Below are 15,031 nucleotides of genomic sequence, written 5' to 3' on the forward strand. Positions count from 1 at the left end.
AGGAGGCTCACTGCCGGCAGAGTAAGTGCAGCGAAGACGCTGATGAGAAGCTTGTGTGTCTGCAGGGGCTGGAGGGGCTCTGCTAGGCTGGGGTAAGGAAGACCCCTTTGAGTGGATGGTACACATTCATCCCCCCTCACTGGCCGGGACCCCTGCCGACTCCCCCCACCCCGGGGACTCCCTTGCCCCACCCCGACTACCGACTGGGGCCCCCTGGCTGACCTGAACTTCTTTTTTTTTTGCGGTACGCGGGCCTCTCACTTGCTGCGGCCTCTCCCGTTGCGGAGCACAGGCTCCGGATGCGCAGGCTCAGCGGCCATGGCTCACGGGCCCAGCATGTGGGATCCTCCCGGACCGGGGCACGAACCCGTGTCCCCTGCATCGGCAGGCGGACTCTCAACCACTGCGCCACCAGGGAAGCCCTGACCTGAACTTCTCATTTGACTGGACCGTCACTGACCGGGACCCCGTCGTTGGCTGGGACCCCCGGCTGACTGGTCAGTGCCCCAAAAAAGAACAGAGAGCAAGGGTGTGCACGCTTATCTCCAGCCCTCCTTCCTGCCAGCTGTTGGTCCAGGCACGTCGGGAAGAGGCCGCCTCCACTAGCCAGCGTGGCTGGGCTCTGCCGCATCTGTGCACGGGGCCCAGCTCCTCCAGGTGGTGGGCAAGAAAGGTGTCCCATCTAGAGCTTGTCACAGGGTCTGTCTGCTGCTTTGGACACGGCCCCCTAGGAGTCCAGCTGAGCCTTGAGACTTCTCTGGGTCTTTCTCAGCCTGCAGGGTGGGCGGGCTGACCTTCGTGGACCTGTGGACCTCACCTCGGCTGCAGAAAGCCTGTTCCGCTGGCCTCCGCGTGCTGGCTTATGTGCCGGGGCCCTCGCCCTTTAGACTTCCCGCCGGCCTTCTGTCCCCATCTGTGGGTCAGCAGCCAGCTTGAGTCTCTCCCGACCCCAGCTCTGACCCTGGTGGGACTCCAGAGCAAGTCCAGGTGACCCTCCCCAGCCCGGGAAGGACCACCACCCCCAGAGCTTGGGGTGGAGGGATGCAGAGAAAGTGGGAGTGTGGGACTCGAGGGACATTGTTCCAGCTAATGATTAAGAACTCTCCAGACAATAGGGGCTTCTTAGACAATGGATGAATTTCCAGGATGTCCGGCCCCCTTCCGAGAAGGAGGGAGATAACAAAATGTAAAAAAGGTGTCTGTCAAAGACCAATCAGGCAGCTGGGGAGAAGGAGGGAGATAACAAAATGTAAAAAAGGTTTCTGTCAAAGACCAATCAGGCAGCTGGGGACAAGTTCCCTCTCTGGTCCGAGCCTAAGCCGGGACCAATCAGCAGGAGAACACAACCAAATCTATAATTTACATACGGGGAAGTGGGAACCTATAAAACTGACATATTCGCGCCCAAAAGGGTTCCTTCTTCGACCTCCTGCGTGAGGACAAAGGAACCCCGGTGCACCGGCCTTCAATAAACCTCCTGCGTTTTGCATCGACTTCCGACTCTTGTTGTTTCCTGGGCGAGTCGAAACTCCTAGGAGACCGCGCAGGTCTAACAGGAGAACCTCGCTCTTCTCCTGAGGGTGACAGAAAAAGGCCAAATAAAAATTGTGTCTTTCTCAAAGCCCCACCTCTGCACAGCAGCCCTAGTCTCACACAGGAGTAAGATGTGATTTTCCCTCATAAACGATGCCAATTAATGGCATACAGCTTCATTTTGGTAACTCAGGTCATACTTTTGGCAAGTGTTATCACACATAAAAATGAAAAAAAAATCACATTTGAGCTGGTGGAGCAGAGGGCTGAAGGCCTTTTATTATCGTTCGTGGGCAGAGACTGAAATAAAAATCACTTCTAAGGGCAAAACCTTTTAAACTGGAGCATGCGCAAGGAACACACCACTGGTTCTGGGTAAGCAGGCTGCAGTTTTGTTTTGTTTTGTTTATTTATTTAATAGATGATGGGTGTGTTAATTGGATCCAACAGTGGATGCCGCAGTTTCTTCTGAAATGTAAAAAAACCGTGAACGTGTGTATCTTTCCAATACCTGAGTCTTAAGAGGCTCAGGCCTGGGAGGAGGAAGATGCTGCTCTCACGCCGAGTACTTCCAGGTCGGAGAGGCAAGCGGGCGTCAGAGGCTGGGAGATGTCGTGGCGGGACTTTTGGAGGGGCTGAATGACCCCAAATATCTTGAAAGAAGACTTTTTTAAACAACAAGATTTAGCAAAGGCAAGTGTAGGAGGTGCTGACTTGAGCGTTCCTCATGTGGAGAGGTTTTGTGTTTCTTATTTCTTGCATCCATCCTTGCGTCTGAGGCTGAGGGTGCCCAGGACGGCTGCCCGGCACGGGCACTGCACCACACCAGGTCTCCTCAGTGGTACCGTGGGTGGTTGTGTCATATGGAAGCCGTGAAGGAACATCATCCTTTTTCTTCTTGGGGTCACTGCCTCCCTCTAAATTTCCATCCGGCTGGGTTAATAAGGAATTCAACCTCAGCCCTTCCTGGGGATTTTGTGGGGTGCAGGGCCAAAGGACATTGGCTCCAAGGCTGTGGGGAGGCCCCTCCAGCCACTGGTCAACACTGCATCCTGGTACTACGTGGATACCCTGGCCCCGACCCACATGGTTCCTGGCTCGTGGGGCAGGAAGCTTTGGTGAGGCTGGGGACGTCTCGACCATTCCCTTCTGTTCTCTTATCACCCCCCAGGCCTCTCCGGACATCTCTGACCCACAGACACAACCTTCTGACTTGAGTCCAGCCTGGGCTGCTCCTTCATCTTCTCTGGTGTCTTGAGGGGGCACCTAATTCAGTGGTGCAGACCTCCCTGTGCAGGGCCAGCAAGGGACAAAGTTGGCCCTGATGTCAGCAGAAGTGCCTAACAGACTCACTTGGCTCTGACGACTGACCTGGGCCCTAGAAGGTCCAGCTCTGAGCCCCTCCCAGGCAGATGGCAGGTATGCACCCTGTACCAAGAAAGCAGGTTGAGTGTGCTTGTGACAACTGCATCCCGCCCATGCCATCACTCTAGAGCCTCCCATGGCTCCCAATTGCCACGTGAGCAAAGTCCCATCACATTGCTCTCCAGACAAAGCTCCATCACTTTCTCTAAACACTCCTCCCCTCCCTCTTGTTACATACCTGGGTTCCAGCAGACACCCCTCACTGCGTGCTGAGTGGACCCCACACTCTCACATCCCTGCAAATGTTCCCTTGCTGCCGTCTGTTCCCGAAACGTTTCCCCCGCGGACCGTGGTCAGAATCCAGCACCTGATGTCCTTTTGGAGAAGGTGCCACGTGCGGTGCTCAGAGGTCCTCCAGGGGGCACCCAAGTGCACGGAGCCAGAGGCCGGAGGGGTCTTTGTGGACAGAGCCACAGCAAAGGCGGGGGCTCGCTGGGCTTGGGGCTTAATCCATTTTCAAAATGATTTCAATAAAATTATCCCCTAAACCCTCGTTGTCATGGAGATAGGTATAGAGTCTTAACCTCCATTGTGTTTAGCAAATATTTGATGAATCCATTTATTGGGTGATTTGTGATCTTGTGCCAGCCAAGCCCAAAGTTGATAAAAATCCACTTGTACCAGCTGCAGAAGGGAGGAGGGCGAGAAACTAGGAAACAGGAGAAGTCGGCCTCCGCGCACGGCCTCCCCAGCCTCCCGGGTGGTTGCCCCGTCATGCTCTCAGAACACACTTCTCCTCTAGGTCAACAGCATCAGCCTCTGAGTTTCCCATCGAGCCAGGGGTCCATGGCCCGCCAAAGTGCTGGACTTCTCCGGCGGTGAACCAGGTTTTCTCCAAAACTGCATCTTTTCATCAAACACAAGTGATGAGTTTCACCACCAGGGATTTTTAATTTGAGGTGCTACGGTCCTTGCCTCCAGCATCCCAAACTCCATCAAAAAATGAAGATTCTCTCAAATCCTCTCACATTCCTTTGGTGTATTCAGGGCTGAGGATTTTTTCCCCTATAAACAGGTGATGAAAAACTCGTGTCAAATTGAAGCCTGTAAGTCAAACAAGTCATTTTGAGAATCTATGGCAACTTCAGCTGGTGTTTATCGAAAAGAAAGGCTTGTAACCCAACGCTTAGGGGTAGCTTGGTTCTCTCTACATAATCCAATTTCTTTTTCCTAGCAAATTGGTTCTTGATGTTAAGCTACTGGAAACACAATATCAATCACCTTCCCTCGACACTGTTTCTCTGCTGCCTGATCCTTTAGCTACTCCAGCAGGCCTCAACTAATTATCCACAGTTTATTCCTCATCGCCGAGGTCCCAGCGGTTTCCCCACGAGGGATGAGATATGCAAATGATTGGCATCGGTGAGCCAAAAGAGAGGTTTGCGGTTGTTTTCAAAACCCATCAGGAACAAGTCAATCTTGCAAAGATCGTTTTTTTTATCTGAAGTGTGGTCATATTTCCAGTCCTGCCATGCTGTATATCGTGCAATCTTTATCTCTGGTTTACTTTTCAAAATGATTCTCTTACCAGAAAATAAAGAGCAAATTTTTGCCTTGCTTATACACAACTTACATAAAAAGGAAAATTAATTGTGCACCAGGCCTCTGTGGAAGGCTCGCCTCTTGAGCGGTGGATGGGTCAGGATGGGCAGTAGAGGCTGGGGAGATAGAAAGTCGTGTGTTCCGTCTGTTACATACACCCCCAGTAGAATCCAGGCAGCATCTTGTAGTCAGATGCATTAATATTTCTGCAGATAAATGCATGAATATTCATTATGAGAGGGATTTATAAAGATTATACATGGCTCCTCATCAGCTCAGATCAGGTTTTGCTACCAAATGAGTTTCTGGCCATAATGAAGAACAAAAAGCGGTGTTAGCTTTTTGGATTTTGGACTTGCAGACAGGAGACTGTGGCCCCCTTCTCCCTCCACTGTGTCTTTGTAGGTGCCAGTCACCGCCCAGAGACCCAGGGAAGACGAGCTCTATTTATTGTCGGTGTTACCAAAGGGAAAGAGCCCCAAACATCCTCTCCAGTCTGACTCACGACCCCAAACTGGCATCGAGGACGCAGTCCCAAAGGTCCCGGGCCTGCGGACCAACAGCCTGGAGCATCGCAAGCCCACGCGTGGTAGACAGGCAGCCCTGAGGGTCCCACGCTCATTTATCAGCAGCCCAAGGGTTCTGAACCCTGGGTTGGCAGCCAACGTAGCTTCAGAGAAACAGGGCTGAGGTCCTTGGCCCCAACAGGAGCCCCGGGAATGACAGGTGAGGAGAAGCAGAGACCTCCCCTCGAGCTAAGGGACGGGAGGCCAGGACATGTAGAAGCAGAAAGCATGGCAGGCCCTGGCCCAGCAAAGAAAATGGTCCTGTCAGATTCTAAAGTTTTAATTCCATCTTGTTGCACCCCTTCTGAAGCTATGACTATCTCCACAGGCCAGCTCTAGACCGAAATGCCAAAGATTCCCACCAAAGGTGATTTTCTTTTTGGCCCTACCCTGGCGATGCTCTGTGGTCCTTTATTACCAGTTTTTCTGCTTTTCCCTCCTCCGCCTGCCCTGATTTGATGGAGATGACTTGTTCCTGTCCCCGTGACCTCAGCTCGTCAGCAGAAAACAAATACATTGTCTCTGCTGTGACAACAAGTTCACCCAGCCCCGAGGAGGCTGCCTACCCTTGTGTTGACACCCAAAGTTGAAAACCTTCTTTTCCAGCATCTGAAAAGAGTCTATGATCTAAAACCTGGCTGTCAACATCAAGGAGGAAGGAAAGAGGCAGCCCTCAGCTCTTCTTGGCCAAGAAAACAATTCCTGCTCCATTCTGCTTTTTACGCTTCCCAGAAAGGGCCAAGATTGACTAATGGCAGCGGGAAAGGCAGATAAAAAGAGGGCTGAGAGGGCTTCCCTGGTGGCGCAGTGGTTGAGAGTCCGCCTGCCGATGCAGGGGACACGGGTTTGTGCCCCGGTCCGGGAAGATCCCACATGCCGCGGAGCGGCTGGGCCCGTGAGCCATGGCCACTGAGCCTGAGCCATGGCCGCTGAGCCTGCGCGTTCGGAGCCTGTGATCCGCAACGGGAGGGGCCGCAACGGTGAGAGGCCCGCGTACCGCAAAAAAAAAAAAAAGAGAGGGCTGAGAGGTGGGTTGGTCTGAGTCTCTTTCTGGGAATCCATGAAATACAGTTTTTCATTTAGTCCAGGCTATTTCTACAGAAACCAGAACATGCAAATATTTACTTTGTTCTCAATATTTCCAGACATCTGTCCAGTTTCAGAACCGACCTGCAAAATGTCACTTTATGTGAACACAGCCATTCTTCAGCTAGGGAAGAGCTTTAAAAGAAAACTCTGAAATGCTGAGAAGAAAACTCCCCAAATCCTTTATTTAATCAGTGGCAGATGTAAGAAGTGATATTCCCAGGCTAGAATAACTCATAATAGAGCCTAAGCTCGAACAGAGCAGAGTCTACGTTTTATCGTGTAGAGCTGCTCTTCTGGCTTTGGCGAAGAGGGATGGCCTGTCTGAAATTGGTGTGAGGATACTTTGAGTGGGTGTGATCTGTCCTCCTAACTTGCACTGCCTGCGGCAGACTGTCACGGAAATAGCGTTTCCTTTCCGTCCTCAGGTGAGTGTTAATTGCAGGCCATTTTCCTTGCGGTCCCTGAACTTAGACAACTTTAGCAAGATGTACAGGGTCATGGGGACCTTGAGTACATTTATCATGGACCCAGCAGACACAGCTTCTTCATGTCAGTGATGCTGTGTCTCCAGGACATTCCCACTAGCCAGTAGCTGGAGAAAACCAAGATGAAAAGGCGTGTGCGTGTGTGCGTGTGCGTGTGCGTGTGCGTGTGCGTGTGTGTGTGTGTGTGTGTGTGTGAAGGATCAAGCCTGCACAAAGATAACTTCAACCTTCCACACCCAGGTCTGAGGACATGCTTTCTATACCAAACTAGAAGGGGGAGGGATAAATTAGGGGTTTGGGATTAACATATGCACACTACTGTATATAAAATAGATAAGCAACAAGGACCTACTGTATAGCACAGGGAACTGTACTTAATACTCTATAAAAACCTATATGGAAAAAGAATTAAAAAGAGTATACGTGTAACTGATTCACTTTGTTATAAAGCAGAAACTAACACACCATTGTAAAGCAATTATACTCCAATAAAGATGTTAAAAAAAAGAATATATATATATACTTATACATACATAAAACTAAATTACTTTGCTGTACACCAGAAACTAACACAAATTGTAAATTGACTATAGTCCAATGTAAAATAAAATTTTTTTTAAAAAAGCAGAGGAATAAAATTAAAATTTTTTTAAAGTACCAAACTAGAAAGCCATGCTGTAAGCCTGAGAGCTCCCTACCTCGATGAGAAAATAGAGCGCAGGTCAGAGCCCTCGTTCCTGGAGGACCTTGCATCTCGAGCTGGATTTCGACTTGGCCACTGTCTCCCTAGCTCAGCTCAGTGAAGCTCCGAGGTCCCAAGGCTGTGAGAATCCGGGAGCTGCACCCCCTGCCACGGCCAGCCTGACCGCACCCTCAATTCACCCAGGGGACCACTGTGGGCCCTTCACCCCCGGCAAGGATGCTGGCAAGGACACACGATCAGTTCCTGCCCCGTTCCCACCGCCCCTTCGCCAACCAGCTCGTACGAAGCCGCCTGCCGTGTGCCGAGCAGAATTCTAGAGCTAGGAAAGCCAGAAGCCCTGCGATGGGGCCTCGGCCACACGGAGCTTATTCTCTAAAGGGAGGAGCCAGCCAGCCAACTGAGGATGTTGCCGGGGAGAGGGCCTGGGGGCTGTGGGAGCACCGGCAGGGCACGCGGTGAGCTGGGCGTGAGCACAAACCTGCCTCGTGCCCCGCCGGCGTGTGCCACTCACACAGGATCCGGGACTGCGGTCGGGACCCTCCGCTCAGAATTAGGCCGAGTGGCACCTACCTTTTCCAGGACATTTTCCTCTCTGGATAGCAAGCCGCCCGCACCCGCCAAGGAGAAGGGCTGTCAGAGCAGGGACCGCAGGATGGACCACGGAAAGCGCGCTCCCGTCCACACCAACCCGGAGCAGCCTGTGGTCCCCCCGCTCTGCCTGAGCCTCTGTCTTTGCCCTCCTCTCTCCATCTGCGTTCTCTCCTTCCCCCTGGTTTTCGCTACACTGTGATCTAGTGTGTTTTGATGTTTTAAACTTTCTTTCGCCTGCTAAAGGCAAGAGGAAGTGTATGAAAAGGCAACTACGTCGAATCATTTTTGTTTCAGCATGAGGTTTGCAGGTTTCTTAAAGAGACTCCAGACCGAGGGCAGTCGGTGCTGTCGTGTCAGGCCAAGGCCCCCATGGTGGCCCCCAGCTCAGCCGTGCTCATCTCTTGAGCTTCCTCGAGGGGTCCAGGAGCAGAGGTGGCAGATACATGGTGAATTATTCATGCAAGAAGCAAATGATAGTGAAAGATGAGAGGCAGAACTAAGCAGCGGGTGTGGGACTGTGGTATTTCCCATCGGCGTATAATGCACGGTTATTACTGGAGTTATAATGGCTGAGGAGTCACTTAGATACATCTTCCTTAGCTTGAGTTTTAGTCTGTTATTTAGATAGAAGTTTAAGTTAAAGGCTGGCTTATGTTTTCATCATGAAACCTCAGAATCCATCCAAGCCTTCCCGAGTCCCCTCCTCCCACATCCCCTCACGGGGCAGAGACAGGGCAGAGCTGCCCATGGGATCCTAGGCTCAGAAGGAGGCCCAGCTGGGCAGGGCAGGCACGTTCCAGGCCCTCCAGCCAGGTGACGTCCTCGGCCTCACCAGGACTGGCTGACCTGTGCACTCCTGAGGGCAGGTGCTTTGGGGACGTGTGGGCGGTGCCTCCTACCAAGTCCAGACTCTGCTGGGCTCAGCACGCTGAGCGGTCAACATCCTTGCACCACAGAGGAGCTTGTTGTCTCACAGAAAACCAGCAAGAGGTGGTAACACGTGTGGCATGGCGGTTACCAGGACCATGGTGTCACCAGCCTCAGGGTGCTGGTCCCTGCATCTGCATTCTTGCCAGTGCCAGAGTTCTGCTTCTGCTTCTGCTCAGGAACTGGGTGGTGATGGCCTTTGGGATCTCACATCACTGTGACACTTCCTGTTGTCACTGGGCCCTCGGTGACCAACTCAGATCACTGACCAGACCATGGGCCAGAGGAGAGAATGGTCAAAGGCCTAAGGTCCAGATCCTTGACCCAAATACAGGTCTTGTCCACTACCCCTGGGTGGTATGACCTTGATCCATCCTCAAGTAGAGACAGCAAGTCACCACTGGAAGGACACAGGGCAAGAGCTAGCCCTGCACTGTTCCCCTCACCACGGTGGGCAGAAGCCCCTTAACTAGAAAGTGTGTATGCTTGGGTCTCACCTGCCTGTGTACCTGCAATCTGACTGCTCTCTCACAGAGCGAACCTCGTGGGGGTTCCACTCCATTTGAGGACTGAGATTTAAAGTTACTTTTTCTTTGGGGAAGCAACAGTTGGGCTAACATGGAGATAAATTAGAAAGCAAGGGTGTGTTTCACAGAGCTCCTGGTCCCAGACCACCACTGGAACGCCTCATCCAGGCAGATTTCTCTCTGGGTGGAGGTCAGCCGCCTTTGCTCTCCCTGACACTCAGATGCACTGTTTGAAGAAGTCGAAAGTACAGCAAGACCACAGGGGTTGAGGTATGTGAAGGATCAACCCCCAGGTGTGGAGAGGACAGTCTAGACGTGCCTGTTTGAGGTGAGGGAGGGGCCCATAGTGTGCCTGGGAAAATCCCCGGCCCTTCCTTATCCATCCGTCCACCGATCCATGCCTCCATCCACCCGCATATCCACCCACCCATGTGTGCATGCGTGCATGCATGCAACCATCCATCCATCCATCCATCCATCCATCTATCCACCCGCCCACAAACCCATCCATCTACCCAACTATTCATCCATCCACCCAACTATTCATCCATCCATCCATCCATCCATCCATCTATCCATCTATCCATCCATCCATCCATCCATCCATTCATCTATCCACCCACCCACAAACCCATCCATCTACCCAACTATTCATCCATCCATCCATCCATCCAACCAACCATTCATCCATCCATCCATTCATCTATCCACCCACCCACAGACCCATCCATCTACCCAACTATTCATCCATCCATCCATCCAGCTATCCATCCATCCATCCATCCATCCAACCGTCCATCCATCCACCCATCCATCTATCCATCTATGCCTCCATCCATCCCTCCATCCATCCCTCCATCCATCCCTCCATCCATCCATCCATCCACCCATCCATCTATCCATCTATGCCTCCATCCATCCCTCCATCCCTCCATCCATCCATCCATCCAACCGTCCATCCATCCATCCATCCATCTATCCACCCACCCACAAACCCATCCATCTACCCATCCATCCATCCATCCATCCATCCAGCTATCCATCTATCCATCCATCCATCCAACCATCCATCCATCCATCCATCCATTCATCTATCCACCCGCCCACAAACCCATCCATCTACCCAACTATTCATCATCCATCCATCCAGCTATCCATCTATCCATCCATCCATCCATCCATCCAACCGTCCATCCATCCATCCATCCATCCATCCATCCATCCATCTATGCCTCCATCCATCCCTCCATACATCCATGCATCTACCCGCCCACCCATCCATCTACCCAACTATTCATCCATCCATCCATCCAACCGTCCATCCATCCATCCATCCATCTATCCATCTATGCCTCCATCCATCCCTCCATACATCCATGCATCCACCCGCCCACCCATCCATCTATCCAACTATTCATCCATCCATCCAGCTATCCATCTATCCATCCATCCATCCAACCATTCAACCATCCATCCATCCATTCATCTATCCACCCACCCACAAGCCCATCCATCTATCCAACTATCCATCCATCCATCCATCCAGCTATCCATCTATCCATCCATCCATCCATCCATCCATTCATTCACTTAAACACACACACTCATGGAGGCAGAGACTGCTCAAGAGGCTCACAACCTATTAAGAAGTCCCACCTGATGCTGAGAAGAAAGCTGGGGCCATGGCTTACGTTTCTGGTTGACGGATGAGGCAGTGCTGCACCCAGTCTCTCCCAGACTGCCAAAAAGGAGGAGTTGTACCTTCCAGGCTCACTGGAGATTCTTGCTCTCCTTCTTTAGGGCTGATGGATGGGGCTACTGAAAGCAGAGAGGATTATGTGTCTTAAGTTCTGATTCTCTGGCTCCAGATCTTCAACTGGGTCATTTGTATATCAGAAGCAATTTTAAAACCCTATTCCTCCGATTGTCCCTGTCAAACTGAGGGTGACAGGGATTCCAGGAAGTTTCTGGAGTCTTGATCTTTGAATGTTTCCCTCTAATTTAACTTAAGGATGACACATGGAGATATTCTCTCCATTCCCACTGATTTGGAAACTGTGATATTTTATAAGTTAGGATAAATAAATGGCTCTGAGCTGTTAATATCTTTAGAGTCCCAGAAAAAGCGTTCTTCATCTGTCACATGGGTGCTGACCTTACAGTTTGTGAGAAGGTTTAAGTCCAACCTGTGTGTCAAGTGGGAGGTGCCCAAAGGAGCACCTGAGTTATCTCATCGTCACCTACAGAATGAGCCACCGATAGCCCATGTTTACTCCTCACTCGGAGTCACTAAGCCAGTATCTTGCTTTATGTCTTTTCATCTGAAATTTCATCTTCTCTGTTTTCCATGGAGGAACGTCAGCCGGGAGACAGTGAAGAAATGACAAAATCAGGAGGACCAGGACTCCAATCGGTCCCTTGTTCTGACCGGTTCCAAATCCTAACTCGAATCTCGACTCTCAGTACCGGGACAGTGTTGGTCTTCATCACTCAGGGCTGGAAGCAGCGTGGGAGAGGGGTGGTCACCCCACCTTCTGCGACACCCCCCAAGCCAGGAACAGGAATCATGTAAGTGAGCCCTGAATCATCACAGTGTACACTGGAGTTGATTTTCTAATTTCAGAGATAAGAAAATGCAAAGGCAAGTTACAACCTGGGGGAAATTATTCACGACACTGACAGAGGGCTGGTGTCAGGATGAATAAGGAACGCCCACCGATCACTAGGAAATCAGGGCCCAGTAGAAAAGTGATGCAGGAGACGGTTAACAGAAGAGGATATACTGCGGGAACAAGTCGGGAGGCTGTGCCCCTGCCCTCAAGGTCAAGGGGTGACGGACCACAGCCACAGGGAGTCCCACTGTGCCCCCAGCGCATGGCAGACACGAGGACTCCTGGCCACACCAGCACTGGATAAGTGCAGCTCACCCGCTCTTCCACACGTAGCTGGTGGAAGGGCCAGCGGGTGCGACTGCTTTGGAAAACAGCTGGGGATTTTCTCTTAAAATAGAAGACGCACGCCCTGCCCCCACCCCCAGCGCTACTGCTTGGTGTACAAGCATCGAGGAATTCTTGAATATCTGGAGAGACTTGGCCAAAACGGACTGTCAGAGCCTCACAGATGATGGACGAGATTCAAAGGATCCCAGCAGAGGAGGAGAGAACTAGAGGATACAGGCAAAGAATTTTAACAGGGAAGAGCTAAATCGGACTCCATGTTCCATCTGTTTCTTTGACTTTAACCTTTGCTTTTCGTTGCTTCTGGGAACCCTGCCCCTCTGTCTGAAGGTTAAACTAAAGTGCCTTTGTTCAGCTCACAGGGAGACAACCTGACCCTGTCCACCTGTGGATGGCTGCGGAAAAGAAGAAATTAACACATCCCCTCCCGGAGGCTGGCTATTCCAGGAGATGTTTTGCAAGACTGATGGCCCTTTTACTTTACTTCCTCACCACCTCTCCCTCTCTGGTTCTATTAAAGAAACTGGCATCCAGACCCCATAAGACGGTTTTTCAGAGACACTAGTCTGCTATCTTCTCGGTCTACCGGCTTTCCGAATAAAGTCGTACTCCTTGTCTCAGCGCCTCGTCTCTGATTGACTAGCCTGTTGTGCGGTGAGCAGAGCGAGCCTGGACTCGGTAACAGAATGAACATAATCCAGCGGCCAAGAGGGAAACCGCCACGGCAGGAAGAAATACCGATGAGCCGCAGGGATATAATTTTAAATTAAAAGAACGGACTCAAGATTGCTTTCAACATTTCTACCTTTCTTTCATGAAGATGAAAAACAAAAATTTTAAAAATAAACTTAAGGGCTTCCCTGGTGGCGCAGTGGTTGAGAGTCCGCCTGCCGATGCAGGAGACACGGGTTTGTGCCCCGGTCCGGGGGGATCCCACATGCCGCGGAGCGACTGGGCCCGTGAGCCATGGCCGCTGGGCCTGCACGTCCGGAGCCTGTGCTCCGCAATGGGAGAGGCCACAGCAATGAGAGGCCCGCGTACCGCAAAAAAAAAATAAAATAAAAAAAAAATAAATAAACTTAAGTACACATGCAGACACAAGAAATCTATGTAAAAAGCAAAGCACAGGAATGATAACTGGGCAGCAGATCCAGTTTATCTGCGGGGGAGAGAGGTGGGCTGTGAGGTACGAGACAGCGGGATGTGGGTTTTTACCTTGTTATCAAGGAGCCATTTGTTCAGGGAGGTGATGAGTTCACCAGAGCGCCGAGCAGGGCCCTGTGGGGCTCCAGGGCACAGAAGCCTTTCTCTGTCCCCCCCACTTCTGGCTTACAGGTAATAGGCTTCATTCAGCCTCCGTGACCTTCCCTAGCTCCAAAGGGCAGGTTCCAACAGATGTTAATCAGAGAAGGGAGGGGATGCAGAGACAAGGGAGGAGTGGTCAGGAAACAACAGTGCAGCCTGGGCGCGGGGTCCTGGTTCCTCCTCAAGGGATGCACAGAACAATATCTTTGAGCTGTTTTGCAGATACTGAAGCCTCTACCAGGTGGGAGCAGTTAACTAGCTGCATCTGCCCTCAAGCACGGAGACCCCAGATCGGCTGGAACCAGAAGGTGGATGACGCCAACTCCCGAAGACCTCACCACCAGCCAATCAGGAGAGTGTCCATGTGCTGATGGTGCCCGCTTTGAACCATGACTATAAATGCCTCACTCCCCCCTCCAGGGTGGGACACAGAGTTTTGAGGGCACTAGCCTGCTGTGGCCCCCTTTGCCTGGCAACGCAATAAAGTTATTCTTTTCTACTCCACCCAAAACTCTGTCTCCAAGGTTTAATTCAGTGTCGGGGTACAGAGGCCAGATTCGGCTTCAGATCCCCAGCTCCAGCCTCACTCTGTCCTCTGCTTCGGGGCAGCCCCTGCAAACCCCTCTCCCCACGGCCAGCTGCTCCCAGCCAGGCCCTGCCTCATGGTGCTAAAAGGTCCCCCGCTTGCTCTCTGCTCTGCAGTGACCACTCGGGAATGCTTCTCCCTGCACACTGCAGTCTGTTCCAGAAGCACCTGCATCCACCTGCCAGATTTCCAACACCATCGAGCAGCCCCACCGCGCCCCTTCAGATGCCCCCATGGGCCAACTGGGCCCTCCTCCCTGGCGCTCAGAGACCCCGGGTCAGCCCCCAGTGTGCTGAGCCACAGCACTGTGGGCTTCACCTCCAAACTGCCACGTTACAATCGTCCGGCTTCTTCCCCCGTTTCTCTGCCGCAGGGCGATACCACTTCCTGCAGACCCTGCACCGCCGGGCTCCCTTTCTGCATTTTTACTTCTCTAATGCCAAGTCAGCCTCTCTAACCTGGGACCTCTGTCCCGACGGGCCTCTGCCTGCTTCTGGTGCTTAGTAAGTTACCTGCAAACACAGGGAACAACTCATGCTGATTAATAGAAGCAGAAAGTAGAGAAAGGAATCGGTGCTGGCGAACTGAAGCTGAGAAGCCCAGGCCATGCACTGGGGCTCGGCTTCCACCTGCGGTTTTGTGGCTACAGTTTTCCAGACCAGCTGGAATCTGGTGGGCTTGAGGCTGCACGAGCAGTGAGGGGGGCCGTGGGTTACATGTGCACGTCCGATGGGCTCTCCCGGATTATGAGTTAGTAGGTCTGGGTCCCCCACCCGGGGCCTCTTCGAGAGGAGC

At 52.0% G+C, this 15,031-nt stretch overlaps 1 long non-coding RNA gene across 8 annotated transcripts in view; it reads right to left on the reverse strand.

Moving 5' to 3' along the window:
• The window catches only part of LOC132593646 (uncharacterized), a 511,924-nt gene that overhangs the window by 12,181 nt on the left and 484,712 nt on the right, over positions 1–15,031 (reverse strand). For 2 of the 8 annotated variants that reach the window (XR_009559385.1, XR_009559381.1), the window contains one exon: positions 11,045–11,206. The exons of the other annotated variants lie outside the window; for them this stretch is intronic. This is a non-coding gene — a long non-coding RNA (uncharacterized lncRNA). The remainder of the gene's footprint in view (positions 1–11,044; positions 11,207–15,031) is intronic. 8 annotated transcript variants of the gene reach the window in all.

This window comes from Globicephala melas, chromosome 16 (genome assembly GCF_963455315.2).
Source record: "Globicephala melas chromosome 16, mGloMel1.2, whole genome shotgun sequence".
Taxonomy (NCBI): Eukaryota; Metazoa; Chordata; class Mammalia; order Artiodactyla; family Delphinidae; genus Globicephala; species Globicephala melas.